Here is a 14,882-nt window from a genome sequence, read left to right on the forward strand (position 1 = left end):
AACATGAAACTACTCGATTATTGTACATAACTTTCGGTTGTGCTTATTTACCGTACGTTACGGCTAAGAGTGTTTTTTTCATATATACTGTAGAAGCAACTGATTTCTTATTTAAAAGTTACACTACTCGATGATTTTACGTGATATTCAGTTTTAATCACTTTTATGTACGTCACAGGTAAGATTTTCTTTGTTCTTAATACGGATACTATACTGTACAAATACCTTGTTTCTGAAGTCGATTAATGTACACGTAACTTATTTGTTATTTAAAAATGAAACCCTTATATTATTTTATGTAATTTTCTACTGTGCTTAACTTTCCGTGCGTTACGGCTAAGGGTCGTTTTTGATATGGAGTTATACTGCAGAAGAACCTTATTTATCATTTAAAAGTTATATACTCAATAATTTGGCGTGAGTAAGATTTTCTTTTCCTTACGACGAATATTTTTTTTTGTTTTCATAAAGGCACAGATATCACACATTAACTATTACTAATGAAAGGCAAGGAAATAATGCTTGCGAGACTTGCATTGTGAGAACAAAACGAACAATATTCCCTCCACCTCCGCCGATACAAAAACGGAGATGTTGCTTGCGAGATTTCCTTGTGACCACAAAAAAGATATTAGCATCCCTAACCCTGCATAAAAAAGGTTTCACTATCCCTTGAAGCCTTTAGAGCACTTTTAGAATAAGCACACTCGTTTTTGTCCCTCCCGACACCACCACAATCGTGATGTAATTCCCGGAACATGTTCCTGCCGTTTTTCAAAATACACTGCTTTATTAAAAAATTTGTCCATAATATCAAAATCAAAAAAAAAGAAAAAAAAAAAGGATGCTGCCTGTCGTATTGTGAGGGCTGTTTATATATGACCGATGTATCTACTGTTCCACATTAACGTAGTGTGTATATGTTTAAACCGTACGTGTGTTTGCGGTTGTAAGGTTTTTGCGTTGCGTTTATAAATTTATATGCAGTTGAATCGTGATGTATTTAATTTATACGTTCGTACGTGCATGTCAGGACATATAACATAACACATACACATTGACAACATACCTGTTTGTACTGTTGGCCGCATCTGTCTTTTTGCCCTGCCTGAACGATTCGTCCATCATCTTTAGTGAAGCTGGAATGTGTTTTAACAAAGCCGCTTCAAGTTAGTTATAGGTGACCCTAGTGGTTGTTGACGCAGTGCACGTATTAGTGGCGGTGGTCGTAGTGGTGGTGGTCGAAGGTTCACAAACTATATTCATTTTAGTTAAAATTTAGTGTCTTCTTTCTCCCCCTCCCCTTCTATTTATGCTGATGAGTAGACGATATCCAGAAATATTTTACTTATTTGTCGATGGGTTTATTTTTAAATATAAAATAAATAAAAGGAACAGTCGTACATATAAACATGATTTTGTTATGTTCCCTCTTATGAAAACTTTATTGATGATTCTATACACTTTATGTATATATATATATATATATATATATATATATATATATATATATATACATATATATATATATTATATAAAAAAATGACAATCATCTTTACCAGTATTAATGTACTGTATCTATAATGAATTTATATTTGGCATCAGTAGTTGTATCACTGTTCTATATTTCATCTAGACAAAGAAATCGCCTCTATTTTATTAATTATATGTACGCACACACAGACCCGACACACACACACACACGCACACACACACACATATATATATATATACAATATAAGGCGATTTCTTTGTCTACATAAAATATAGTACAGAAATGTGTTAAGTACTTAATATTATTTGAGATGATTGGCAGTTAAAATTTCAACTCTCACTTCTTTATCAAACCACACTGATGAGTCGAATACGAAGAAATAGTTTTCTATGTATTACCGTATGTGTGTATATATACAGAGAGAGAGAGAGAGAGAGAGAGAGAGAGAGAGAGAGAGTAGAGATAGAGAGAAAGAGGTGAGAATGCTTGATCTCTAATATATTATATATGTACATGTATGTGTATCCAAAATTAGAAATAACTAGAATATGTTTATGTTTGAATAGCATTTGAATGAGCGATGGTGTATCGTTACACGAACACATGCACATTGATGGCACATACACATAAATGTATTAAAAAATACCAGTCTTTGTTAAATGAAGGACAAGAAAGATTTTCATTGGGGTTAAACTGTGATTACAAATATCTGAATGATCTGTTTATTCTGTTTTCTCTATAATCCCATGCTCTCTATCTGTACTTCTCTCTCTCTAGTAATATATATATATATATATATATATATATATATATAAATATATATATAAATATATATATATATAATTAATAAAATAGAGGCGATTTGTTTGTCTACATAAAATATAGAACAGAAATAAATGTACTGATGCCAAATATAAATTCAATATAGTTACAGTACTTGTTAATACCTGATTTATAGTCTACGGATATTTTCAGTCGATTTTAATTCAATATCTTTAATAACTAAAATATTTTCGAGGATAGTCATTATATAAAAAAAAAAAACGTTGAAAAGGTTAGAGATAACTGCACCTTGATTCGAGTAAAGCAACCCGCCCTGGCGGTATTCCAATTACAGTAATAAAACCTTCAACCCAAACTAGATCCCGTACTTACAAAACTGTTTAGGAGAATTGCTTCGCATCACTCGGGAAAATCTCATCACTATGCCCTGTATGTTAGAATTCAGGTGATCGCTCATCCCCCTCTCAGTACAGGCCAATAAATCTCCTGTGCATCATGAGTAAGTTGCTGGAATCTATATAATTATAACACTAAAATGACCTTATAACGATGTATGTAACCCACTTTCCAGTTTACGACATTCGATTTCGCATGCGCGCATAAATATTAACCCATAACATCGTAAACAAATAAACACAAATCTCTTCTTTTGCAGATTTTGATCTGCGCACTGAAATATTAACGTTATTATTTCGAAATTATTATTTAACATGGGAAGACTGGGGTTTTAAATAACTTAAACGTAATACAGAAGTGAACGATGTAAAAAAGCAGATATATCAAAATTCGAATTAAACTATAATAAGTATTATGATATCTGTTAAGTGCACATTTAGCTTTTAGTATGCCCAAACATTTATATAATTCAATCACTGTAATTGTTTTTTTTTCAAAAAATAATCAATTATAATAAACTGAACGGCTCATAGAAATCTATCTATATTCTTTTTTCATTTTAACATACTTCCATAGAAATGTTTCTGTTATGCCAAAAAAACTATTTTCTTTACGTCAAAAGTGTCACGCTCATGCATGTATTCCATAGCTAATATAACATACTGACCCAACAGGTCATGGGTAGTCTAGTCTGTCTTAAATAGAGAAGAAATCAACCATATTAGCAAAAATAACCTTCTTAGTGACACACAATGTGGTTTCCGTTCTTGTAGATATACAGCAGATGTGCTTACAGTTATATCTTATAGAATTAGCGAATATCTCGACGGAGGCAACCTTTCTAGGGCAATTGCTCTTGACATATCAAAGGCCTTTGATAGAGTATGGCATAAAGGTTTACTTCACAAGATCTCCGGCTATACCATAGCTGGAAATGTCTTTTCAATTATTAAATCATTTCTCTCTGATAGGTTCATAAAAGTAGTATTGATGGGCAAAAATCAGAAGCTCACAGTATTAATGCTGGAGGCCCTCAGGGGTCCATCCTGGGCCCAACTCTTTTCCTGATCTACATTAAGGATCTTCCAAATCACATCCTTACGTCATTCGTAGATATCTATGCTGATGACATTATCATCTATGGTAGCACATCTAAGACCGTAAATGATCAAGTTCTCTTCGATTCTCTCTCCTCTACGATGGGGAAAGGAGTGGCTGGTTACTTTTAATGCATCTAAAACCAAGCTTCTCTCTTTACATCATCAACGCTCTGATCCCCATCTGGCATCAATTGAAATGAATGGCTCTCGTTTTGGGGAGGCCTCAAGTTTTGACAAGCTTCTGAACTTGACCGTTACTCCTGATCTTAAATGGAACACGTACATCAAATATGTTGCCAAGGTTGCTGGAAAAATGCTGGGATCCTTGTATCGATCCAGAAGATCGCTCACTGCTGATGCAATTCTTTATCTATATAAGAGCCAGGTACGTCCAAGGATGGAGTACTGTTGCCAAATCTGGGCAGGAGCTGCTGGAAAGGACTTGCCCTTCCTTGATAGAGTTCAAAATAGACTTCGTAGCCTCGAAGTAGATGTCCTTTTCTCTTCCCTGCAACCTCTATCTCACAGAAGAGATTTTGCGAGTTCGTCCCTGCTTTATCGTTATCTTCATGAAAGTGTTCGACTGAGCTTCAATCTATGGTACCCCCTTGCCAATATCGGTCGCTCAGTCAGTGTTTATCTTTTGATTTTATACTTTACACATATATGCTATACACCTATCATGCATAAATACTAACCACTCCTTTCCGTTGTTATTATAAGACTTCAGACAATTTGATTGGTTGCCCCATACCAGAACCTGTTTTATAAATGTCTTTTTGAACACCACTAGACAACAAACAACACGATGTCAGTAAATGCTCCGCTCATAAACATTTCTTATATAAAAGATAATTTATTTAACATATATCATTTAATATTTACACGTATTTACGTTCTTAAATACGTCTGTTATTTAAGAATGTATTCTCAAAAAGCAGTAAAATAAAACTCAATGCTGATTCAAGTTTTTTTCTTTGGTTTTATTGTTTGTTTTATTCTTCCTGAGTGGCTTCTTCACCACCGACGGTCTAAATGTACATGGAGTACATTACTTTTATTTCAATAAAATTCTACTTTCACAAGAGGTCAAACACAAAATACATATTCGAAAATGTAAAAGATAAGTTTTGACGTTTTTTTTGCTATTGCAATAAGCTCATTACATGTTAGATTCGAGAATAGAAAAAGAACAAATCAATGAACAGACATTCTACACTTATTCAGTTTCTTGTTCTTCTTCTTCTTCTTCTTCTTTTTCTTTTTCTTCTTCTTATTCTTATTCTGCGTCGTCTCCACGTTCTGTCTTTAGACGATTTACACCATATTTAGTTAACACAAAATGCTTTTTCAAATATAATGATTTTTTTGCCGTTTTGTTGGCTATTCTAATAAATACGCATTTGATTTTAGATCACCCATGCTTTAATAAATCATGTAACAATAAAATAATATAGCGCCCCAAATTGTAGTTTTCGGTTTATTCTGTGGAAAATAGCCGATGCCTTACTTTCAGTTAATTTGTAAACACATAACACATTTTCTATGTAAATCACTTATGTTTTTAATGCTGTACATCGCTATTTATAAATGTCAATGATAATACAAATTAAAATAAATATAATAAAATAGTATTATATAGAAAATGACATATCTCCATAATTATCTATAATTTTTACTTTGGTAACCGATATATTTAGTTTTCTAAATATTGTAGTACATTTGATAAAATAAGGATTAGTTACAAAAACTAACATAACTATTTCTCGGTTACATAAATTGTTTCTTTAATATTTATTATAGCATTGTACATGAAATATTTACCTCTAATTATAAAATCTAATTCTACTCATTTATGTTGTAGCACGGAAAAATCACTAGGAAAAGCGCTGACAAGAATATATTAAATAAAGGTTATACCTTTAGTTATACCTGCATTGCAGAAAAACACAAGATTCTAATGGACAACAGTCGTAGCATGTAACGCCAAAATGATGTATTACGAAATACTTATAAACCACACACACGTCGGTACCTCTCTGTTTATTTATACAGTTTGGAAACGCCAAATGTTGTACATGGGTGAATCGCCACAATACTCTTACCCAAGCACTTTTGCACTGAAAAATACTTATTGATATCTTTTAAGCTTTAGCATAATATTTTAGCACGTCGATGAATTTTCTATTACTTCGACCGCCGCTGTTCTCGATGGGTTGTATCGAGATCGAACGTATAAAATCCGCGTCGGTTGGCTATTTCTCTAAGGGTAATGTGTCTTTCGTGTCAAGTGAGTGACGTTTTTAAAAATTAGTTTTGGTAACGTCTATGAGTATGCCTTGTACTATGTATGCCACCCGATATCGCCAATCCTTTACAATTTGATTTAATATATGCGTTTTTATCGCCCTATTTTTTGCACAAGTTCAATTAATTTTGTATATTTACGGTTAAACAAACACACTAAAATGTCCAAAGTTGGTATAATCGAACATCTTCCTATTCTTCTATCAAACTTGCTGCTCGGGTGGATATTAGTTTCTATTATTGCCTTAACGCATCGATCTCGTTTTGTTTGCATTTAAACATTATTTATAAAGAAAAATCAGGAACAAACAAGAGGAAAGGGACGGATCGGCCCCGCACATCCGGAAGAGAGAGACTCCTCAGCTCCAAAACAGGTTGCTCGAAAGAATTTTGTTTTAACACATTGGATCTGAACAGTTCGATGGAATCACTTTATGTTAGATACGAAAAGTCTAAGTTCTCGGTAAGAAGGACACAGTTTCCGGCAAAGTCAACAACACCTCAAAGTTCAGGCTTCCGTAAAGAAAGGCGAAGAAGGAAAACCCACCTCACACAAGTTCGTTAGTTCGTTACAGATATAATCGCCTCAAAACTCCACTGATCTTTTCACCTTATAAACCACACCGCCTCAGTGTTCGCTGTGGAATCAAGATCACACATGTGGCATTGCGGACGTGCTCGTTTGTTGCGGACACGCCAACGAAGGGGGATTGGTTGGAGTTTTTCATTTTCATCGAAGCTCTCAGAAGGGTCGTCTGAATTATCAGCACGAGCATTGGTGTTCGCAGTAATACCATCAGGCTCGCGGGGCATAGGTCGAATCCACAGTTCATCATTGGATCATTCACCACACGCGCTACTCGCCAACTGATTCATACTTATGCGGGTCGGATATCCCTCATATGGCGTGGAGCACCATCGACCTGCACGCCTGCTTACTGACGATACCAATGATTCGTCCTCTTCGAAAGCTGGTAGTGCACTGGCTATATTGGAGACTTTACCCAGTGTCTCCTAACTCATACGGCCGATGAGGCAAACGCTATCAATGCTCTTGATGCGCACTCGGAAGCAATGGATCGCATTGACAGGTGCGCTCGCAGCAGTCACGGCATGCTTTGGTGCTTCATTATCAGAGAGGCGGTAGCACTCACTATATAGGGATGGCCCGTACACGCCTATATACGCCTACAAAACAAAACTATCCAAATCTCAACTAAAATCAACTTATAAGTTTCAAAAAGCACATATTCTTACAGAGAAGCGTCTTACGAATCCAGCGAGTCTCAGAACGTCGGTTAAAATGTCAAAAGAGAGCAAAAAAAAGGGTACAAAAATGGTCAATTGTCCTTCTTTCTTCTTCTGCTTTCTTCTTTCTTTTGAGACGATGTATCTCGGTGTACGAACGGTCTCTGGCAACAGTTCAAGCATCAATCGACTGCTCTTTACACGGAGAAGTGCAGTGACCCATCGCTTTTTAGCTAACTCCATAATTAAATAAGATTACGTGTAATAACAAGTTTTAAACACTATATACCCAATGCAGACAGACCACTTCGAACAGGGAACTTCTCTCAAAATGGACAGCTCTAAATAATACACAGAATGCTCACAGACGTTCCAGTTTGCCAGTGGCCTATATTTCTTGGACGCTGAATATTTGAGATGAACGTTAAGGTTTTTTCTTTAAACAGTAACCAACCAGCGTTAATGAAACCACGAAATCTTTATCTCAGTTGATCAAAATTGTTATAAGAGTAACCTATCAGCAAGTACGACGTCAAAAAACAATGTTATAAAAACAAATAATTCTTCCGATTTTGGACTGGAAAATATGTACGAAATGTCAATGCTGTGACCAGGATTCGAACCTAGGTTAGCACGGCCACAACGTGGGGTCCTAACCTCTAGACGATCACGGCTAACACTGACGTCTGTCGCTCTTGGCAGAAAGACACATGACTACTGTCAAACTATTGAAAAATAAAGAGGAAACTTGAAATTCTCACGCATACGCAAAAATACACTATAGCAACCATTGTTAAATGCAGCTGAATCTCTTCGCTCGCAAAGAAAAGTAGATCAGACCAGTTCTTCTAAGAACTCACCAAACGCCAAAGGAAATAAGTTAAATTAACCGCAAAAGAAACTGCAAGAAAGTCATCTTCTAAGAACTCACTGGAAGCTGACCAAAAAGAATCAAAATCCAAGCGCTAGCCACAAAAATAACTAGATATTGTGGCTACTATGCACAATCTACTAATAAAAACAAGTAAGTTTTCTAAAATAAACTACAATAAATTAACCAAGTAACCTCACACTGTCACTGATTAGGACTTCATATAAAGATAACAACTACACTATTGGTGTATATACCGTTCCACACTTTAACTATTTGTGACGGGGCAGTATCTCAATTCTACGAGAGTTGTCTTGCTATAAGATAAGTGATATTATAGTAAGATACACATAAGTGTTATATGTTTACATTTAATAAAAAATGCCAAAGTCAGCACGTAGTAAAAAAGCTCAGAGACATATAGATTATGAAAAAAACAAAGTCACGTTATTATCTGAGCAAAAATAATACTATCAGAAAAATACTGAAATAATAAAAATTAAGTATCATGCAAATCCTGAAGCAAAGAAGGCTGTCTCACGTGCTGACTCAAAAGCACGGTATAACAGGGATCCCGAGGGGAAAAAACTGCCTCACGTGCTCTTTATAACAAAGAACCAGAAAAAAAGAAGGCTGCTACACGAGCTGACTCAAAAGCACGGTATAACAGGGATTCTGAGGAGAAAAAAAGCTGCCTCACGTGCTCTTTATAACAAAGAACCAGAAAAAAAGAAGGCTTCCTCACGTGCTCTTTATAACAAAGAACCAGAAAAAAAGAAGGCTGTCTCACGTGCTCTTTATAACAAAGAACGAGAAAAAAAGAAGGCTTCCTCAAGTGCTGACTCAAAAGCACGGTATAACAGGGATTCCGAGGGGAAAAAGCTGCCTCACGTGCTCTTTATAACAAAGAACCAGAAAAAAAGAAGGCTGCCTCACGTGCTGACTCAAAAGCACGGTATAACAGGGATCCCAAGGGGAAAAAGCTGCCTCATGCACACACTATTATAAATATAAATATCAAAAACTGCCAAATCTTTGCCAAAACGCCAAAGAATGAACCAAGAAAAATTTAATAGTGAAGGTATGAACATTTTAGAACTTTATAATACTCTAACTGTTTTATCAGAGAGGCGGTAGCACTCTCTATGCAATATAGAACCGATGGAGGACCAAGAGGCAACTCCTAAGGCCCAAAACCCAAAGACCTAAAACCCAGCAGGAAGCGACCTGCTACTAATGGAGGCGGCAATGACCGCCTCCTAAAAAAGACAATACTATCATGAATGTAAGTTTAAAAATAAGACTGTAAGTAAAAATACTAATTAACAAGAATAAAAAAGCATTGGAAATGCAAAAGGATATAGGGATGGTATGCCAAAAAGTATACAAACAAGATAGCTATGAATGGCTAGGCACATGGAAATAGAATTGCATCCAAAGTATAGCCCTATAGCTTTTTACAACCGTAATGATGGCACGGAATGAAGATTGGAGAAAAGCTATAGGGCTACGCTTTGGATGCAATTCTATTTCCATGTGCCTAGCCATTCATAGCTATCTTGTTTGTATACTTTTTGGCATACCATCCCTATATCCTTTTGCATTTCCAATGCTTTTTTTATTCTTGTATTTATAGACAGTCGCTGTGCTCGTGCATTGCTTTCAGGCCGCGATCCTCTCTTAACAGATTGGTGACACCGCTCTACTATACAGTTGCTACTCGGCACATGCGCACATCAGTGTCTGAGCCGGGCCCCCACCCGTCTAGGAAACGCCTGAAATATAACCGATATCGAGTGGTACACGCATAGCGAATTAGTGGGTATGACTAATTTCCTGACATTCCACCGGAGTGCCAGGTCGATGCCTTCTATCACCACATTGAGCTCTGTCAGGTTGATATAGACAACGACATTGGCTGGTCGCAATCAGCAGGCCTCCTCAATCGCAACCCGTTTCTTCAACATCACACAAATCGCCAAATAAATCGCATACCCCAACACGTTCAGTTTGTTTTCCTGCACGAACCAGTCTCTTTTGGCGAGGTCATTCGGCTTTACCCTTGCGATTGTCTCATTCACCATACAAACCAGCAGATCGTGTATTGCTTCATCGTCCCCGCCTTTGGTGACTGCGCTTGCCCTTCTCATTATGGTGCCTGTTGACGCACGAGTCCATCCACACGCTGGAAGGTTCCCCACGTTTTCCCACACGGGGAGAACACAGCTCACGTCGTGAAAACATCGTTCCGCGCCCCCATTTCAAGCTCCTGTCGGACGTTCAAGCCAAACACATGGGCACCATCCTCCAAACATTTTGGGTCCTAGCAAATCGTACCAAACTTATACAGTTTGGACGCGTGATAGTGACACAACGTCTTCGTTCACATATATGTCATCTTCGTTCACATATATGTCATCTTCGTTCACATATATGTCATCAAGGTACGCAAGATGTTCCTCTTTCATTTTTTTCTGACAACGCTACGTTGACGATGGTCTTCATTATTGGAATGCCGTCAGAGTTGTTTTACTGGAATCAAAGGGTTTTATTAGATTGGCAACATTATACACAGATATTTCTATGTTGCATAGCGTGTTTTCTGATACAGAAATACGGGGGTTTAGCGGCCTTTGTCGCATTGGATAGAATTAGCTGCAAAGTTCTTGGCAAAGAGTCTGGCCTTGTCTGATGCTGACGAAATTACGGTAGTTGGGATAGAGCAAACGTTTCTGTTCAAGATCATGTTTGGTATTTGCAAAAAAATGGTGGGAACCAAGCCGTTGCTCAGCTACTTTGGACCTAACGGACTGAGCATACCAGTCTCCCGTGTTTTTTATTACTCTTTTACAGTGATTGCTGGCAGCCCTGAAAGCAGCTATAGTTTCAATACATCTATTACGTTGGAAGCAATGGAAAAATGGGTTCTGTGCGCAATGGCAACAGCACATTCTAGAGAGAACCACGGTTGGCTGTTAGGTTTTTGCTGGAATATTTTGGAGGATATTAAGTAGTCTATACCTACAATTAACCATTCTCGTCATCTCTCTTTTTTGAGTGGGTTAACCATTCCACATTGTCAACATTGAAGTCCTCGAAGACGTGAATGTTAGCCGAAGGATGAGCAGACAGCATGTGGTAAATTTTCTCAGATATACTCTTAAAGATGGTAACTCCGCTTTTGTGGGGGTGATAGAGGGCAAATATAAATGCTGTAGTGTAAGCAAGTGCAACCCGGAAACACATATGAGGTAAATTCGAGTTCTGTTCGGAGATGTCTCTACCACATGGAAAGCTATCTTTAATGTAGACACATGTTCCATGCCTATGGCGATCTTGGGGGTCAGATTTGGATGTTAAGTAAGAGTATCCTTTAATTACAAAATTATCTAGGGTTATTGTCGGCCAATGCCGGTTTCGCTTAGGAATAATAGATCTCGTTTAGTCTCCTGTACTTGGAATTCAACCTCTGGAAGGTTTAAAAGTAGACTCCTGATGTTGAAGAAGGAGACACAGTATTGGGGGAGGTCTACGTTGGAAGTTGGCGTTCTAGGTTTATTCGCTTGGGCAAATTCAAAAACGGTTTAATTTTATATCTTTCTTACATGCCCCGAGGGATATTGCAGACATACACAATGATATATTGCCCTTAATCTGGATTACTGGATGCTGGTATTCCCGTAGTTGGTTTGTTTTCTTAAACATTTAGCTCCTGTAAAAATTCCATGCATTTTCTTTGTTTAGTTTTTATTGTCTTTTTACCTTTTCCCTGAGAGTGAGTGGGACAAACTTAATGCAATATACAATTAAAATATAGTGTAGGTATTAAGAGTTGTTACTCGTGATTTATTGCTTATAATTATAACATTTTACGCTGAATGTCAGTTTTAGAAAGTCTTCCCAGATTTCTAGTGCTGTCAGATACAACATTATATATTGTATATTACTTACTACTACTACTACTACTACTACTACTAATATTATTATTATTATTATTATTATTATTATTATTATGTTATCAGGAACTTTCACAAAGATCATCGAATATCTCTCCTTAAAAACAACCTGTTGTGTTCCCTGGAAGCTGAGTGACAAGAAGTGTTCCCAGATTACCAGTACTCTCCACTTTTTTCGATAACATTTGCAAATATAGTTGCGTTATCGCAACACACCCTTACCATTGATATATCGCTTGCAGCAGCCATTGGTCTCCTTTTGAATTTGAGTGGCAAGAGACCTCCCCAAGGTCCCAGTTCTCTTTCCAGCGGAGGTCTGGTCAGCGCTCTCTCCTCGGTCTTTCCATACTCTTTGGCCTTTCTCAAGCATTTGACATCACTCTTTTATTGGGGGGGGGGCGGTGATATGCAGCTCCAGTGTTCCTGGTTCTATGTAACGCCTCTGCAGCAGTTAGTCTGGCCCTCGCATGTGGCTAATTCTTCACATTCAAGAGTTTTCTTAAATATTTTAGCTGTTTTCATTATCGTTATTCGTTATATCTTTGCAGTTATTTCTCTGGCTTCAACTTCTCTCATTCCTTTTTCAAAGGTTTTCGGAATTTTTCTTGGTGCTACTACTATTATAGCTATTATTTTTATGTTCTTCATTATCCAAATATCTTTTACCTCTCTGGCTAGCTCTGTGTATTTACTCTGTTTCACCTTTTCTTTGATATTCACCTTGTGATGAGCTGGGACACTAAAGTCTACGATTTGACAGGACTTTTCTTTTTTGTTTAATATTACGACATCCGGTCTTCTTGATTGGATGGCTTCATCTGTTTGTATGTCTATGTATCATAGGATTTGTGATCTTCATTTACAAGTACTGTTACCGGCTTATACTTGTACCATTTATCTGTGCGTTGCTGCATACTTTCCAGTGTACTGCCCTCCCTACCTGGGCCTGCTGTTCTTGTATTCCTTTTTGGCGATTATTATCATTATATTATTACGCTTATCGCTCCGTCCGTTATCATGCTGTGCATCCCTACAAAAGGAAAGTGGAATATTCCAAATAAAACTTGTCACACCTTAAAAGCAAAGTGGAATATTTCAATTCCTAATAAAACAAAATAAAATTGGTGTCGCTGTTGAGGCAAAGCTAATAAAAATGATTTGTCTTTCTTGGCCTTTTGGCTCAGATCAAAGTGTAGTATCTGTGCTCCAGATGCTACATTTCAATTTCTTCTCTCTTAGTGGAAGAGAAATCCTTTACGACTAAGACATTTTTTCTCCACGTTAAAAAACGCCCCTGGTGTGTAAATCTGTTCCGAAATGAGGCATTGTGAATAGGTACTATGTTTGATGTAACAAAGTTTTAATATTACAAAAGTAACTGGGGAAAGTCATTTCTGGTTTAATTACAAAATGCCCTGCAAAATCTCCCTTCTGATTAATTATAAAATGCACTGGAAATGTCTATTCTGATTAATTATAAGATGCCTTGGAAAATGTCCCTTTTGATTATTTTTTTTGTAGTTACTTGCCTTCCCACAAAGACGGATTTGGACGGTTAAAAAAATTTTTTTTTGGGGGGGGGGCCAGCTCCCCAAAAGGGGTACTCTGATCAATAACACAAAATAAAAATTGTATCAGTAATGAGGGATTTCTCCTTCATTTACCAAAACCAAAACAAAAGTGGGGATTTAAGTCACTGGAACGCTGAGAATGATACTACACTCAGAAATTAATGTTGAAGCAATGGTTGCCTTATCACTAACCGTGTTAATGTTTTTATGCATTAACTAGCGGGGGGTACCCGGCGTTGCCCGGGTGTTTGTATGTGTGTAGGGGGTAATTAATAACCCTGCTTAAATATTATAAAAAAGACGATGTAAAAAAAACCCAAAACCAAAACATGTAAAATATTTTAAAAAATAATATGGGATGTGCATTATTACATAAAAATATACGAATTTATTTTCTTTTGTTGGGGGGAAGGGGGGCTCGTATTAAAACTATATATAATTTAATATTTTCTTTAATTTTCTATTTTTGAGCAATTATCGGTTGAATCCAATTTTAGCGTTTTTGCGCTAAATAGTATTTTCACTTGGTCTTTTGGCTAAAATGAAAGTTTAGTATCTGTTCTTACAATTCCAGCCGTCTCATTTTTTTTGTAAAAACATCTATCGTTAATAATGTTTTTTACACATAGTTATCAAATATTTCGAATGTATTTGTAAATATATATAAAAAAAACAAAAATAGAATTCGATGGCTTGAGTATAATTGATAAAAACTATATATAAATCGTATATATTATAAAAACAATTCTTGAAAATAAAACATAATTAATTCTTGTTTACTTAGAAATTAGCGGAAACCGTGTTAAAAAAACCTTTTCGAATATAGTTGTAAGTAAAAAAAATAGAAATCGATGACTTGATTATAATTAGTAAAAACTATGTATAAAGCGTATATAATAAAAATAAAAATAACTAAATTATTCAAAATAAAACATACTTATTACTTTTTACTTGATCTTTTGGCTAAGATGAAAGTGTGGTATCTGTCTTAGAATTCTCTCTCTTCGTCTTACAAAAATAAATTCTTGAAACTAAAACATTTATTACCTGTTTACATGGTCTTTTGGCTAAGATCAAAGTGTTGTATATGTTCTTAGAATTCCAGCGGTCTCATCTTTCGTAGAAACAAACGTTACTCGAAAAACAAATACAATC

General features: G+C 36.2%; 1 pseudogene; it reads left to right on the forward strand.

Annotated features, from left to right (window-relative positions):
• The first annotated feature begins 13,314 nt into the window (after nucleotides 1-13,314).
• LOC145248538 (U2 spliceosomal RNA) lies at nucleotides 13,315-13,470 on the forward strand (annotated as a pseudogene).
• The last annotated feature ends 1,412 nt before the right edge of the window (nucleotides 13,471-14,882 follow it).

Source organism: Euprymna scolopes, chromosome 26 (assembly GCF_053919585.1).
Source record: "Euprymna scolopes isolate OS-2025 chromosome 26, ASM5391958v1, whole genome shotgun sequence".
Lineage (NCBI taxonomy): Eukaryota > Metazoa > Mollusca > Cephalopoda > Sepiida > Sepiolidae > Euprymna > Euprymna scolopes.